Source organism: Macrobrachium rosenbergii, chromosome 47 (assembly GCF_040412425.1).
Source record: "Macrobrachium rosenbergii isolate ZJJX-2024 chromosome 47, ASM4041242v1, whole genome shotgun sequence".
Taxonomy (NCBI): domain Eukaryota; kingdom Metazoa; phylum Arthropoda; class Malacostraca; order Decapoda; family Palaemonidae; genus Macrobrachium; species Macrobrachium rosenbergii.
The window spans coordinates 27,135,624-27,150,623 of NC_089787.1; the positions used below are offsets into that span (position 1 = coordinate 27,135,624).

Consider the following 15,000-nt stretch of genomic DNA (forward strand, 5'->3'; position numbering starts at 1 on the left):
TTATTATTATTATTATTGGTGAAGTTGAGAAGGAGAATCGAGCTGGTTCTCGAAAGCTTTCGTTTGTATATTTATATATTTCTAATATACTATATTTATATTCACACCACTGTGGATTTCTTCACCATTTTAGTGAACTCATGCTATTATTATTATTATTATTATTATTATTATTATTATTATTATTATTATTATTATTATTATTATTATTATTATTATTGAAGAAGTTGAGAAGGAGAATCGAGAAGGTTCTCGAAAGCTCTGGTTTGTATATACATATATTTCTAATATACATGTACTGTATATTTACACCACTGTGGATTTCTTCACCATTTTTAGTGACTCATGCTGCTATTATTATTATTATTATTATTATTATTATTATTATTATTATTATTATTATTATTATTGTTATTATTATTATTATTATTATTATTATTATTATTATTATTATTATTATTATTATTAGGAAAGAGAATGCTACAAGCTTAAGGCCTCCCAAGAAATAGGATATATTATTATTATTATTATTATTATTATTATTATTATTATTATTATTATTATTATTATTATTATTAGGAAGAGAATGCTACAATGCTCAAGGCCTCCCAAAAAATAGGATAGAAACAATTTATCTACGAAGATAAGACAGTGAAACTACGCGCTGAGGTATTAAAATTTCAGATGTACGTATATTAGACAGAAATGATTGCAGTGTAATGTGACGTACAGACTCGCAAATATTAACATGAAAAAAAATTATCTTTAATTTTAATAAATAAAAATTAGCTTCTCTCGTGATTCGTTTAACTGAATAATAGAAATCTTTGTAATTTTACTGAGGGAAAAAGGGGGGACGTTTTTGCATAAGTATATTATTTACTTAAGTCACTATGCTTATGAGAGGATTTTGACAACTACATTCAAAATGGTTTTAGTATATATCACTGGTTGTAAGGATTTTTTTTTTCTAATGTTAATTTTTTGTGTGGGTAGATATTGTATTTGCTTATTCATTCGTATAATTTTTAATATGATTAATATTTTTAATCTTGTATAATACTTGACGTATGTTTATTTTTGTGATATTTTTTAAAGATATGATTTAAGTAACGTGATGTGGCAAGCACACACACACACACACACACACATACATACATACATACATACATACATACATATATATATATATATATATATATATATATATATATATATATATATATATATATATATATATATATATATATATATATATATATATATATATATATAGAGAGAGAGAGAGAGAGAGAGAGAGAGAGAGAGAGAGAGAGAGAGAGAGAGAGAGAGAGAGAGAGAGAGAAAGTAACGTCAACTACAAAAACAAGAAAAATAAATTAAAGAGCAACGTAAAGTCCTTTTAGACCTTAAACACAGTCAAAGAAAGTCCCAGACCGAGAAACAACAAAGCTAAGTCCAGCAAGAAGTCCCAAAGAAAAAAAAATCACCCGAGAAAGTCCAAAAAATAAAAAAAATAAGAAAATCTCTAAAAAAGTAAAAAAAAAAAAAAAAAAAATCCGACATACCCACACAAGCACTTAGTGTTAAAACGTCTGGAGTTCTCTCTTTGCTTTAGCACTTAATTGGGACATATATCAAGGCGTGAAAGAGTCTTAGACGACAATGGAGAGAAAGGGTTTTAAAATATGATGCTGTCGTTATCTGCATAATTGTCGCTCGCTTGACTGCTTCTTTCTGCATCGTCAGGAGGGTGTGTAATTCAAGGCATTGCAGCACCAGCAGCATCTTGTTAAATGCTCTCTCTCTCTCTCTCTCTCTCTCTCTCTCTCTCTCTCTCTCTCTCTCTCTCTCTCTCTCACACACACACACACAAATTATATATATATATATATATATACACATATATAATGATTGATTTATTTATATATCACATATTACCACAGGTGTCAAAGTGGGCATTGGCTTCTAGGCACATTAAGTCTAATGGTAGAAATCTTAGTATACCTCTCTCTCTCTCTCTCTCTCTCTCTCTCTCTCTCTCTCTCTCACACACACACAAATTATATATATAATATATATATTATATAATTTATTTATCTATATATCACATATTGCCACCGTCGAAGAAGGGACTGGCTTCTGAACCCATTAAGACTAATGATAGAAATCTTAGTCTGCTCTCAAGGGACAGAACCGACACACAAACACATTATACATATTAAAACTGCAATGTCTGCCACCGCTACAGTGTATTGGTGCCACATTTGGAAGCTTTTTAAAAGTTTGCCAAAACGTGCCAGAAAATTGTGTGGTTTTCTTCTCGTTTTACGCGTCCGAGACGCGTACGGTTTCATTAACGAGAATGGAACGCCGATATTGTATCAGGTTGTTGACTTATGTCGTTGTTTGGCGTCTTCAGAATTAACTGCGTGTGTTTGTTGTGCAATTACTGTTTGTTTTAGGAGTGAGGGGGGAAATGGCATCGTCAGGCATATTAGTAGTATTAGTAGTAGTAGTAGTATTAGTATTAGTATCAGTAGTAGATAATAACGAAAATCATAATTATTTTTAGGTTTTTCATGAGATGGAATTATTATTATTATTATTATTATTATTATTATTATTATTATTATTATTATTATTATCTCATTATTTTAACGGTATTTTCGTCCAGAATTTATTATTATTATTATTTCAATAATAAATTTTAAGGGTCTTTCCATCCTAAACTATTATTATTATTATTATTATTATTATTATTATTATTATTATTATTATTATTAGTATACACCGTAGTATCTGTATCAGAACAATTATCATCCGTACCACCTTATTCCCGTCGTTATCAGAAACATCACCGTCATCATCGTCATCATCATCATCACACCCACCTATAAATAGGATATAGGCAAGAACAGGATCCCTGGACTGAGTCATAGTGGTGACTGAAGGCCCCTCCCCCCCCCACCTCCGCCAAGAGGCGGGGTAGGGGGAGGGAATGGTCAGTCACATGCCCCAAGTAAGTTGATGTGATGACCAATTTTTTTTCTCTCTCTTTTTTTATTTTTTTCTCACGAGGTCCAATCGATGCGGGCATAAAGGGATATCAGGTTGTCATATTGAGTTCACTCTCGCATTATGACAGGGAAGAACAAGAACACCTCTTCTGATAACGGCGAAGAACAAGAATAGCTCTTCTGATAACAGGGAAGATTGGTTGTCGTGGCTGGTTGGCTGAAGTCTTCCCCGGAAAGGAGGAGGAACAGGTTGATTGGGAGGACGGTTTTTGTTTTGGTATAAATTATAGCGGTGTTCTTTTTTTTTTTTTAGGATTGTAAGGGCTCTTGCGGTATAGTTTTCTATATGTATTTTCATGAGAGAGAGAGAGAGAGAGAGAGAGAGAGAGAGAGAGAGAGAGAGAGAGAGAGAGAGACATAGAGAATTAACGATTGGTTTATATAGACAAATAAACGATTGTTTTATATAGACAATATAAACGATATGTATATATATATATATATATATATATATATATATATATATATATATATATATGTATATGTATATATGTATATATATATATTGTATATATCAAGATTGAAGGAAAACTGAGGGTGCAGAATAAAACTGCTGATATATAACTAAGCATCACCCATCTCATATAGCCATTTATTGCATCCATTGTATGGGGAAAAATGATATCTCAGCAATAACAACATCCAATAGAAGTAGAGAGAGAGAGAGAGAGAGAGAGAGAGAGAGAGAGAGAGAGAGAGAGAGAGAGAGAGCAAACGTCAACTCTGTATCAACTGGAAATTTCGAATCAGCTGAATTCGCTATGGAGAGATTGCAGTCCTTTTCCATAAGAGAAATATAAACAGAGAGAGAGAGAGAGAGAGAGAGAGAGAGAGAGAGAGAGAGAGAGAGAGAGAGAGAGAGAGAGAGAGAGAGAGAACGAACGCCAACTGCCCTTAATGCTGACATGTACCCGTTCCAAATTTTGTATCGGCAACTGATACTTTACGAAAACATTGGAGTCCTTTTCCATAAGAGAAACATAAACGAGAGAGAGAGAGAGAGAGAGAGAGAGAGAGAGAGAGAGAGAGAGAGAGAGAGAGAGAATAACCGCACACGACACAGATACCCACTCGAGCATGCGCAGAACAGCGCCTGTAAGCACGAACCCTCGTTACATTATAGGCAATTGAGCCTGACCAAAACATCCCTTCGGCTGCCGATCGGACGCAACAATGGAAGCGATACCCGATACCTTCGGTGGAGGGTTTGGAGAAGAAGAAGAAGAAGAAGAAGGAGAAAAGGAGGAGGAGGAGAAAAAGAAGAAGAAGAAGAAACAGAAGAAGAAGAAGGAGAATGAGGAGAAAATACGGTGGAGGGTTTGAAGAAGAAGAAACAGAAGAAGAAGAAGCAGAAAAAGAAGAATGAGAAGATGAAGAAGGAGGAGGAGAAAATACGGTGGAGGGTTTGAAGAAGAAGAAGATGAAGAGGGAGAAGAAGAAGAAGATGCGGGAGAAAGCAGGAAAGAAGGAGAGAGAGAAAAAACACCACAACATCCCAAGGAGGAGTAGGAGAAGGGGAAGATTATGCAATAAAGGAATGAAGAAGTAGAAGCAGAGAGAAGAAGAATGAGAGGAGAGGGAGGAGAGAAGGAGAAGTAAAGAAGATGGAGGGAGAGGAAGAAGGAAGGAAGGAAGGAATGTGGAAAAGGACAACAAGATTGCTAGGAGGAACAGAAGAGGAAGGTTATGTAATGAAAGACTGAAGTAGAAGCAGAGAGAAGACGAACAAGAGGAGATGGAGGAAAATGAAGAAGAAAATGTGATAGAGTGAGGAGAAAGATGAGGGAACGAGGAAGGGAGAATAGAAGAAAACATGTGAAAGAAGGAAAAGATTTGAGGAGAAATTAGGAAGCCTGAGAGTGAAGAAAACAGGAAGAAAAAAGGAATAGAAAAGAAACCCCAGAGGAAGGAAGTATCTACTCCTCTTCCTCTCTTCCTCCTCCTCCCCTCCCCCTCCTCCTCCTCCTCCTCCTCCTCCTCCTCTTGCTGTCCTCTTCAAGTGGATATAGAGAAGAAGGGAGAAGTCGACCACAGTGGCGGAAAGAGCATTTTCGGATGTAAGGGACTTTGAGTGGCCCTCCGCCCCCCTCCTCCTCTTCCGGAGGAAGGGGGGCGAATACCTTTTCAACAGGACCCCCCCCCCTCCCCTTCCCCCATCCCCCTTCACTTCTAGCTTCCTTTTCCCCACCCCTCCACAGATATTTCCTTGACCATCTTGAGGACTTTTATTTTTTAATATTTTATTGTGGACGAATGTTTGTTCAAATATATTGGAGTTTTTTTTTTTTTTAGCCAAATTTGAATTGGTCTGATATAAATGCTGTAATCGATAATGAAATTAGTCAGTTGTAATTATGGAGTAACTTGTATCATTACCACAGGCAATATGGAAACACCTACAAGCAAGCGTTTGCAGGGTGTTTTTTTATGTGTTGGAAATATGGCGTGTTTTTTTTTTCACCGAACATATGTATTTTTTTAAAACCGAATATATGCATTTTTTTACACCGAATATTCGTATTTTTTTTTTACGCCGAATATATGCATTTTTTTTACACCGAATATATGCATATTTTTACACCGAATATATGTATTTTTTTTACACCGAATATATGCATTTTTTTTACACCGAATATATGCATATTTTTACACCGAATATATGTATTTTTTTCACACTGAATATATTTTTTACACCGAATATATGCATTTTTTTTTACACCGAATACATGCATTTTTTTTACACCGTATATATGTATTTTTTTCACACCAAATATATGTATTGCTTTTTGCACTTGAAATTTTAATAGATGTTCGTGCATATATATAAAGAATACTTTATATATATATATGCATGAATATTAACAAACTTACAGTGTACTCATTTAAATTATGGTGGGAATCATGGTAGATTTGATAGACAGATAATGATCAAATATTACTTCATTTTCACGATAATAGTTTATTTCCGTTCTAAGACATTAACAAATACAAATTTTAGTTGCAGTAGAGGTGGCATAAAACACATTATTAATAATCCACTCATCATAGTGATTAGAGATTATATTATATTATGTATTTATGAGTATATTCAGGACAGTTCTTCGTGTCAGTCAGTTCATGACTGTATATGACATTTAGAAGCGCCTTTTAGTATACAACAAATTATATCACTGATAATGATGTAAATGTCCCTAAAGTCTTGTTTCCCTTTTGTAACCATCGTTATTTTTTTTTTTTTTCCCCTTTTTCCCATCTTCTCACCATCATCATCTTTTTTTCTGTCCCAAAAATCCCCTACTTGAGTCTTCCCTTTTCGTAGCCATCGTTATCACCATCACCATCATCATCATCACCATCATCACCTTTTTTTTTTGTCCCATCTTCTGTAAAATCCCCTACTTCAGTCTTATTTCCCCTTTTGTAGCCATCGTCATCACCATCAACATCACTATCACCATCACCATCATCATCTTTTTTTTTTGTCCCATCTTCTGTAAAATCCCCTACTTCAGTCTTATTTCCCCTTTTGTAGCCATCGTCATCACCATCAACATCACTATCATCGTCATCAACACCATCATCATCATTTTTTTTTGTCCCATCTTCTGTAAAATTCCCTTCTTCAGTCTTGTTTCCCCTTTGTAGCCATCATTATCACCATCAACATCACTATCATCTCATCATCACCATCATTATTTTTTTTGTCCCATCTTCTAAAATCCCCTACTTCGGTCATCATCATCATCATCATCTTTCCCTTATCTCTTTCCTTCTTTCCTCTCCTGTCCTCGCCACCCCCCCCCCTCTACCTCCCTCCCTCCAGAAAGTTAATCTTCTGTAGAGGACCCTTGTGAGCTGCCACGTTGATGCCGATATATTAAACTGAAGAGTATACAGAGAGAGAGAGAGAGAGAGAGAGAGAGAGAGAGAGAGAGAGAGAGAGAGAGAGAGAGAGAGTTTAAAACCAGTAATGCAGAGTTTGGTTCAGTGGAGAGACAAGTTTCAGTCTGCAGCAGAGAGAGAGAGAGAGAGAGAGAGAGAGAGAGAGAGAGAGAGAGAGAGAGAGAGAGAGAGAGAGAGAGACTTCATTGTAATGGAGATTATGATAACATTATTGTGCTCGACATATTCATGTATATATATATATATATATATATATATATATATATATATATATATATATATATATATATATATATATATACATACATACATACATACATACATACATATATACACACCCATATATAAACGCCATGGAAGACAAATAAAATAGAAAAAACAACCTTTCATCTATGACCTGAATGTTGTGACATGGTATCATATTATATGAACGGAAACTTAATATAATACTAAGCTGTTCACGTGCCATACAAATAAGTGCATTAAGCAGTGAAACCTTCAAAACGTCTAATCTTATTACATTTGAAAAATCAACAGAAAGCCGTAAACATATTTTATTCTTGTGTAAGAATAAACAAAAGCTATATTTATTATTATTATGCAAGTTAAAACGAAATATATAACCTCTCACACGTGTAACAAATACGCCTAGGGCCATCTTTACCACTCCTTCCTTCATTTATAATACAAGAAATAATACTCATAATACTCAAATACAGCTGTTTGTTGTGATTACGATCGACCCGTGCGTTTGAAGTCAGGACCCCTAAATGACACTTGGAATTACATAATAATTTTTGTCAGGGGAGGGTCAATACCGTAAGTGAGGACTTCCTGGAAGAGATTCTTATGGTGAGTTCTTCCTTCTACAACCTCATTTTTGGAGAGTTTGTTTGATGATTTTTTCTCCCCTGAGGCAAATTTTGGTGAATGTGGAAGAAAGGATGGTAATTTTTCAATTTGAAGAATTTCTTTCTTTGATTCTGAAGCAAAATTTGTGTAACTGGAAGAAAGAAGGGTTATTTATTTATTTTTTTTATTTGTTTGAAGAATTTCTTTCTTTGATTCTGAGGTGAAATTTGTATAAGTGGAAGGAAGGTGGGTCATTTTTGAGAATTTTTGAAGTTTTTTCTCATTTGATTCTGGGGGGGAAATTTGTGTAAGTGGAAGATTGAACAGAAGAGAAGGTGGGTAATTTTGCTTCAGTCCCAGAATATTTTCTCCAGTGGTGTGAAAATAAGTTTTTGTATAGATTTACCCTTTTTTGGTTGTTTTTCTCCTTTTATGTGGAAGGTTGAACGGAAAAGAGAAAGATGGAATATTTTGCTCCAGTCCCAGAATAGTTTCTCCAGTGAAGTAAAAATCAGTACTTATATATCTCTTGGGTTTTGATTTCGAGAACGCTGGTCTCGTTGGCGTTTTGGCTTAGATTATTTTTTTATTAGTATATAAATTGCCATAGGAGAAAGGTATGGGAGGAGGAGGGATGGAATGTTCACTTGACCTCTGCCCTCGAAGACCCCACTGATGCCCATAATAGTAGAATGTGTCCCTACCAATCATATCCTTTTCTCTAAGAAGGAGAATTTTGTATTTAGGGAGTATGGTGGGGGAGGGGGGACGGGTCTTTTCCATCATAACCCTCTCCTCCCTTCCCCTTCCCCTCCCATACCCCTCCCCATAATACCATAAAATATATATGCCTCCATACATCTCTCTCTCTCTCTCTCCCCCCCTCCCTCTGCCCCTCCCCACAATACCATAAAATATATATACCTCCATACATTCTCTCTCTCTCTCTCTCTCTCTCTCTCTCTCTCTCTCTCTCTCTCTCTCTCTCTCTCTTGATTGCGCTGATGGGCGATAAATCAGAATATACTGCAGCATGGAAGCCCTTTGATGGAAGCAAATGTAAACAGTGACCTGGAATGGCAATGTATGTGTCTTGAGTTGTTGTAGCAGCTAACAACAGCAGCGTGGGAAGTTGTTGACCCGGGGTGTTGTTGTGAATCGTTTTGGGGGAAATTGTTGTTTCTTGGTGTTGTAGTTGGTGTTGTGAGTGTCACTTTTAGTATGGTTATTTTTAATGGTAGGATTGTAAACCTATTATTATTATTATTATTATTATTATTATTATTATTATTATTATTATTATTATTATTGTTGTTGTTGTTGTTGTTGTTGTGGATGTTACTGTTATTTTTATTTATTTTTTAAAGCCAGTATTGTGAAATTATTGATTATTATTATTATTATTATTATTATTATTATTATTATATACACATCATAATATATTTATATATATTTTACACATATATGTATAATATATATGTTTATATAGTGTATACTGTATATACATACATACACATATTATTTATACACATCATAATATAATATTTATATGTTTTACATATATACAGTATATGTATAATATATATTTATATAGTGTATACATACATACATACATACATACACACACACACACTCACATACATACATACATAAATACACATACACACACAAAACACACACACTCGCACCACAATTAAAGCATGTGATATAAGGCCTCGCAAATCTTTAGGGAATTGTACAGATTTCTCCCCCCCTTCCCCCCAGATTGAAGGTCCACCTCCGGAGTCGGTCTTCTCTCGTTAAGATTTCGCTCACACGTGTTCCCAATTGGCCGCTTTTAATTTGAGGCTGGCACCTTTTGCTGTAACTTTAGCATTATAAAGCTTTTTTTTTTTTTTGTCAAATTCTTTTGTTGGGATTTATCTTTAGTTTTTTTGTGTTTGTTGGTGAATTTAATTAGTTTTTGATTTTGTGTATGGGAATTTTTTTTTTTAGAATATTTTGGATTGTGTGATGATAAATATAATTTTTTTGATAATGTGTGTGTGTGTGTATGTGTGTGTATGTATGTATGTGTGTGTGAATATTCTGAAAAAGATTTGGAATATAAAGATATATGTAATTTTTGTGATTATAATATATATATATATATATATATAATATATATATATATATATATATATATATATATATATATATATATATATATATATAATATATATAATCACATGTGATAAAAATGTCATATATATATATATATATATATATATATATATATATATATAAATAGAGAGAAAAGAGAGAGAGAGAGACTGACTGACTGACATAATCTCACACTGCCGCTTATACCTGCTATATAATATCACGTATGGCCACCGCCACCCTAAAACATACTTACAACTGTGACATTTCCCATCAGCCGTATAGAGTTCCTGTGATGGCCTTTGGGAAATGCAGTCTTCATTGACTATCAGTTATGGATGAGGAGAGGGGGACATGTCATAGACCATCCAGATAACTTGTTAGGGGGAAGAGAGAATTTGGTCTGTAGGGTACCACCAGACCACCTCGTTTCGGGAGGGAATTTGAGTAGGGGGCGGGGCGCCTGTTCCTTGGTAGGTTTGCCGAATTTAGATTTAAAGTTTTTTTTTTTTTTTTTTTTTGTGAACTGTTGTTTTTGTCGAGTTGTGCCGAATTTAGAGTGATCTTTTTTGTTCTTTTTTCAGTGTTTTTGTTTTTTGGGATGTTGTGGTTATTTTGATTGTGAGGAGAATGTGTTCTTGTTATTTTTTGTTGTTTTTTGTAAAGTGTTGTTTTTGTTATTGGTGATGATTTTGTCATTGTGGTGACGATTATTGTTATTGTTATGTAGATTAAGCCGGGAATTGTTGTTATTTTGTATTTATTAATGATAATGCATTAGCATTAATGTATGGATAAGAGAGAGAGAGAGAGAGAGAGAGAGAGAGAGAGAGAGAGAGAGAGAGAGACTAGAGAACCAGACTAGAATGAATGGAGAAACAGAGAGAGAGAAAGGAACCAGACTAAAGTGAATGAATGGAGAAACAGAGAGAGAGAAGAGAATCAGATTCAGTCAAACCAGACTAAGGAACGAATGGAAAACAGAGAGAGAGAGAAAGGAATCAGAGAGAAAGAGAGAGAGAGAGAGAGAGAGAGAGAGAGAGAGAGAGAGAGAGAGAGAGAGAGAGAAAATGGCGATCTTTCTGAATATATCCTTAGCTGATTCATTTGATAGCACTCCGTTCCCTCCCCTTTACTTCCCCCAAAAGAGGACGGCCATAAAGAATAAGTAGATAGCCGGGTGCTGTTGTTTTTATCATCATTCTACTGTTGCTTTTCTTTTTCTTCTTGGGATATTTCTTGGTTTCTAGATGTTTTGGGTACTTGACGTACCGAGTGACTCATTCTCTTCTCTCTCTCTCTCTCTCTCTCTCTCTCTCTCTCTCTCTCTCTCTCTCTGACACACACGCACACCTTGTATATTTATTTTTTCTCTCATTTTATATGTATAAATATATATGCATGTGTATACAGATATATTTATTTCCGTGCTATCTCTCTCTCTCTCTCTCTCTCTCTCTCTCTCTCTCTCTCTATAAATATTTGTGCATATATATTTCTCTCTCTCTCTCACGCACTGTATATATAAATATTTGTGTATATATATAGGTATATATATTTCCATCTCTCTCTCTCTCTCTCTCTCTCTCTCTCTCTCTCTCTCTCTCTCTCTCTCTCTCTCCACAACTGCAGTACCCACACACCAAACCATTTTTCTTTTTTTTTTTTTCGTTATCTCTATCCATCCCACTCCTTATGACCTATTCAGTAGACAGCCTTTAAGCCGATAAGTAGCTGTTTACGATAGCCGCTCTCTTTATTGACTTAGGATGAGTGTGGCGGCTTCTCTCGGTATCAAAAAAGAAAAAAAAAAAAAAAAAAAAGGAATTAATGATATAATTATGCCTGGGGAATTTGTACTCTCTCTCTCTTGCAGGGCGCAAGCTTGGATAGAAGAGGAAGATTGAGGTATTTGAGTGCAAGATAAATAAAATAAAAAAAAAAGCTTGCCACAGGCCATAGCGGTTTGGTGTATGCTGCTACATTTTGGTACAGTGGTTGTATTGGTATTGTGTCAAAACGGGTTATGAGAAATATCTTGTTGGAGTTATTTTGTGTTGTTGCTTGTGATAATTTTTTTGTAAATCTTAAATACTGTGAATATGTGCGTATGCATATGTATATACATCTTTATTTAATATTTATTTATTTATGAATATACAATTTCTTGGTATAGTCAGCTGTGTTGTTGCTTGTGATGACGTATTTTCCTGTCTTTAAATATTGTAAGTATATGTATGCATAAGTGCATAAGTATACATATCTTTATGTAATATTAATTTTTTATAAATGGTTAATTTTCTGAGGAGATTGAGACTTCGTATTCATCGAATAGTAATTAATATACCCATATTCATAATTCGTAAACATAAAAAGAGCGATTTGTGTAAAATTTCCCCACATAACTTTCAAATGTCAGGGGCCATGTTTTTGAACTTTGATATAATTGCTACATCAAGAATTTCTGAAGATATTAAGAAACCTGCTCTTTCTGATCGTTCAGTTTTGTCATACTGAAGTCTGGCAATTACAGTTTTTGTCACTTTTTCGAAGGTCGTCCAGTCCCTGTCCTGGTTTTTTTTTTTTTTTTTTTTTTTAATGTTCATTGTCCCAATTTGTCATGAGTCCATGGTCAAGTTCGTGATTTGTATTTTATCGATGCTGAAAGTTGTTTTCTAATTTGCGTGTTTTTTTTTTTTTGTCATTTCTAATTTGAGTGTTTTTTTTTCTCTTTGCAGGTTAGTGTTTCGAGTCAGACCATCAATCAGGTAAATAGTTTTGTACACGATTTATTTTTTTTTTTGTGATAGTTATTCAGGAGTATACGGATTTCTCTCTGTGCTGTTAGTCTTGTGATTATGTTGTAGGTATGTTTAGAAGTTTTTGTGTATTTCTTTACGCATATACATACATACATACATACATACATACATACATACATACATACATACATATATGTAATATATATATATACATATATACTGTGTATGTATAAATGTATGTATGTATGTATGTATGTATGTATGTATGTATGTATGTATGTATGTATGTACATACGTACGTATGTATATTCACTTCCACCTCTTAACTGCTGTGTCACGAATGAAGCCACGTTGGAAAAATTGCAGCCAAATTACAAGCCACTTAACAATGAAGGAATCAATCCTTACCTGTCTTCGTTATTGGAATTTGAAGATTTTTGTGTCGACTAATTCAAAGATTAAGAATATTAATTTATTATATTTTGATAAACAGGGGAATAGAGATTAGATTTATATTAATTGTTTTATGTAATGTCTAATTTTCCATTTGTTTCTTTTCTAAATAATCCTCCTGCCCTTTTAAATCGATTATATATTCTGTTTTTGACTTTAAAATAATCTGCCTTTTTTAGAATTGTTAGTCTTTTCCTATTTTTTTTTAGTTTTCTGTAGAAGAAAACTATTGTGCCGGCTTTGTTTGTCCGTCCGCACTTTTTTCTGTCCGCACTTTTTCTGTCCGCCCTCAGATCTTAAAAACTATTGAGGCTATAGGGTTGCAAATTGGTACGTTGATCATCCACCCTCCAATCATCAAACGTACCAAATTGCAGCCCTCTGGCCTCAGTAGTTTTTATTTTATTTAAGGTTAAAGTTAGCCATAATCGTGCTTCTAGCAACGATACGGGACAGGCGACCACCTGGCCGTGGTTAAAGTTTATGGGCCGCGGCTCATACAGCATTATACCGAGACCAACAAGACATAGATCTGTTTTCGGTGGCCTTGATTATACGCTGTAGCGGCTGTACAGAAAACTCGATTGCGCATGTTTTACTTTTTTTTTTTTAATTTTAGCAAAACGCGTAGTTCTGAAACCTCCACTACGCTTTCGTAGATTTCTCTAAGTGAGGAAAATCACGATTTCTCAAAGTGAGGAAAGTCACGATTTCTCCAAGTGAGGAAAATCACCATTTCTCAAAGTGAGGAAAGTCAAGATGTCTCCAAGTGAGGGAACACGATTTCTCCAAGTGAGGCAAACCACGATTTCTCAAGGTGAGGAAAGTCACGATCTCTCAAAGTGAGGAAAGCCACGATTTCTCCAAGTGAGGAAAGCCACGATTTCTCAAAGTGAGGAAAGTCAAGATGTTCTCCATTTCTCCAAGTGAGGCAAGCCACGATTTCTCAGAGTGAGGAAAGTCACGATTTCTCCAAGTGAGGAAAGTCACGATTTCTCCAAGTGAGGAAAGCCACGATTTCTCAAAGTGAGGAAAGTCAAGATGTCTCCAAGTGAGGGAAATCACGATTTCTCCAAGTGAGGCAAGCCACGATTTCTCAAAGTGAGGAAAGTCACGATTTCTCCAAGTGAGGAAAGTCACGATTTCTCCAAGTGAGGAAATTCACGACCTGTCAGATTTTTTGTCATTTTGACCTTCTAAAAGCCAGTTAGTTGTTTAAAGAGGGGAAAAAACGCTTTGATATATAGTAGCTGCACGATCATTTTGCCCTGCCATAAATTTAACTCGGCTTTGATTTAATGCGGTCATTGTCATGAAAAAATATGAAGACTCGAATATGAAATCACAGACGTCGATGAATGGAAAATACGATTGTAAATGAATGGTTGCGAAAGTGAATAATGGAAGGAATGAGCCGTTGAACGTAGATAAATATAGATAAATGGGTGTGAATGTAGATACGATGGGAAGATTGTATACTGGAGTTTCTTGCAAGAATTCGGGAATGAATATTATCGTGAACAGTTATGAAGTCTTCAATTTGGGAATCGGGAATTCTAGTGTTCAAGTGCTTTGTTTTTATATTTTTTTATTATTTGCTTTATTCCTCTAGGGAATTTAGAAAATATAGAATGATCTTGAACGAACTTATATGAAAATCCTGAAGGAGAAAGTGAACACAAAATAAAAAAAAACATTTTTATTAGAACTACGCAGCGGTTTTTTTTTTTATAAAATACTGCTGTTTGACAATAAAAAATATTGTTTCCGAACAATTTTTACTTGTAAAAGGACCGTTCAAATTCTTT

At 34.6% G+C, this 15,000-nt stretch overlaps 1 protein-coding gene across 11 annotated transcripts in view; it reads left to right on the plus strand.

Annotated features, from left to right (window-relative positions):
* Positions 1-15,000, plus strand: part of LOC136830689 (protein kinase C-binding protein NELL2a-like) — a 416,546-nt gene that overhangs the window by 179,096 nt on the left and 222,450 nt on the right. The gene's annotated exons all lie outside the window — the stretch shown is intronic.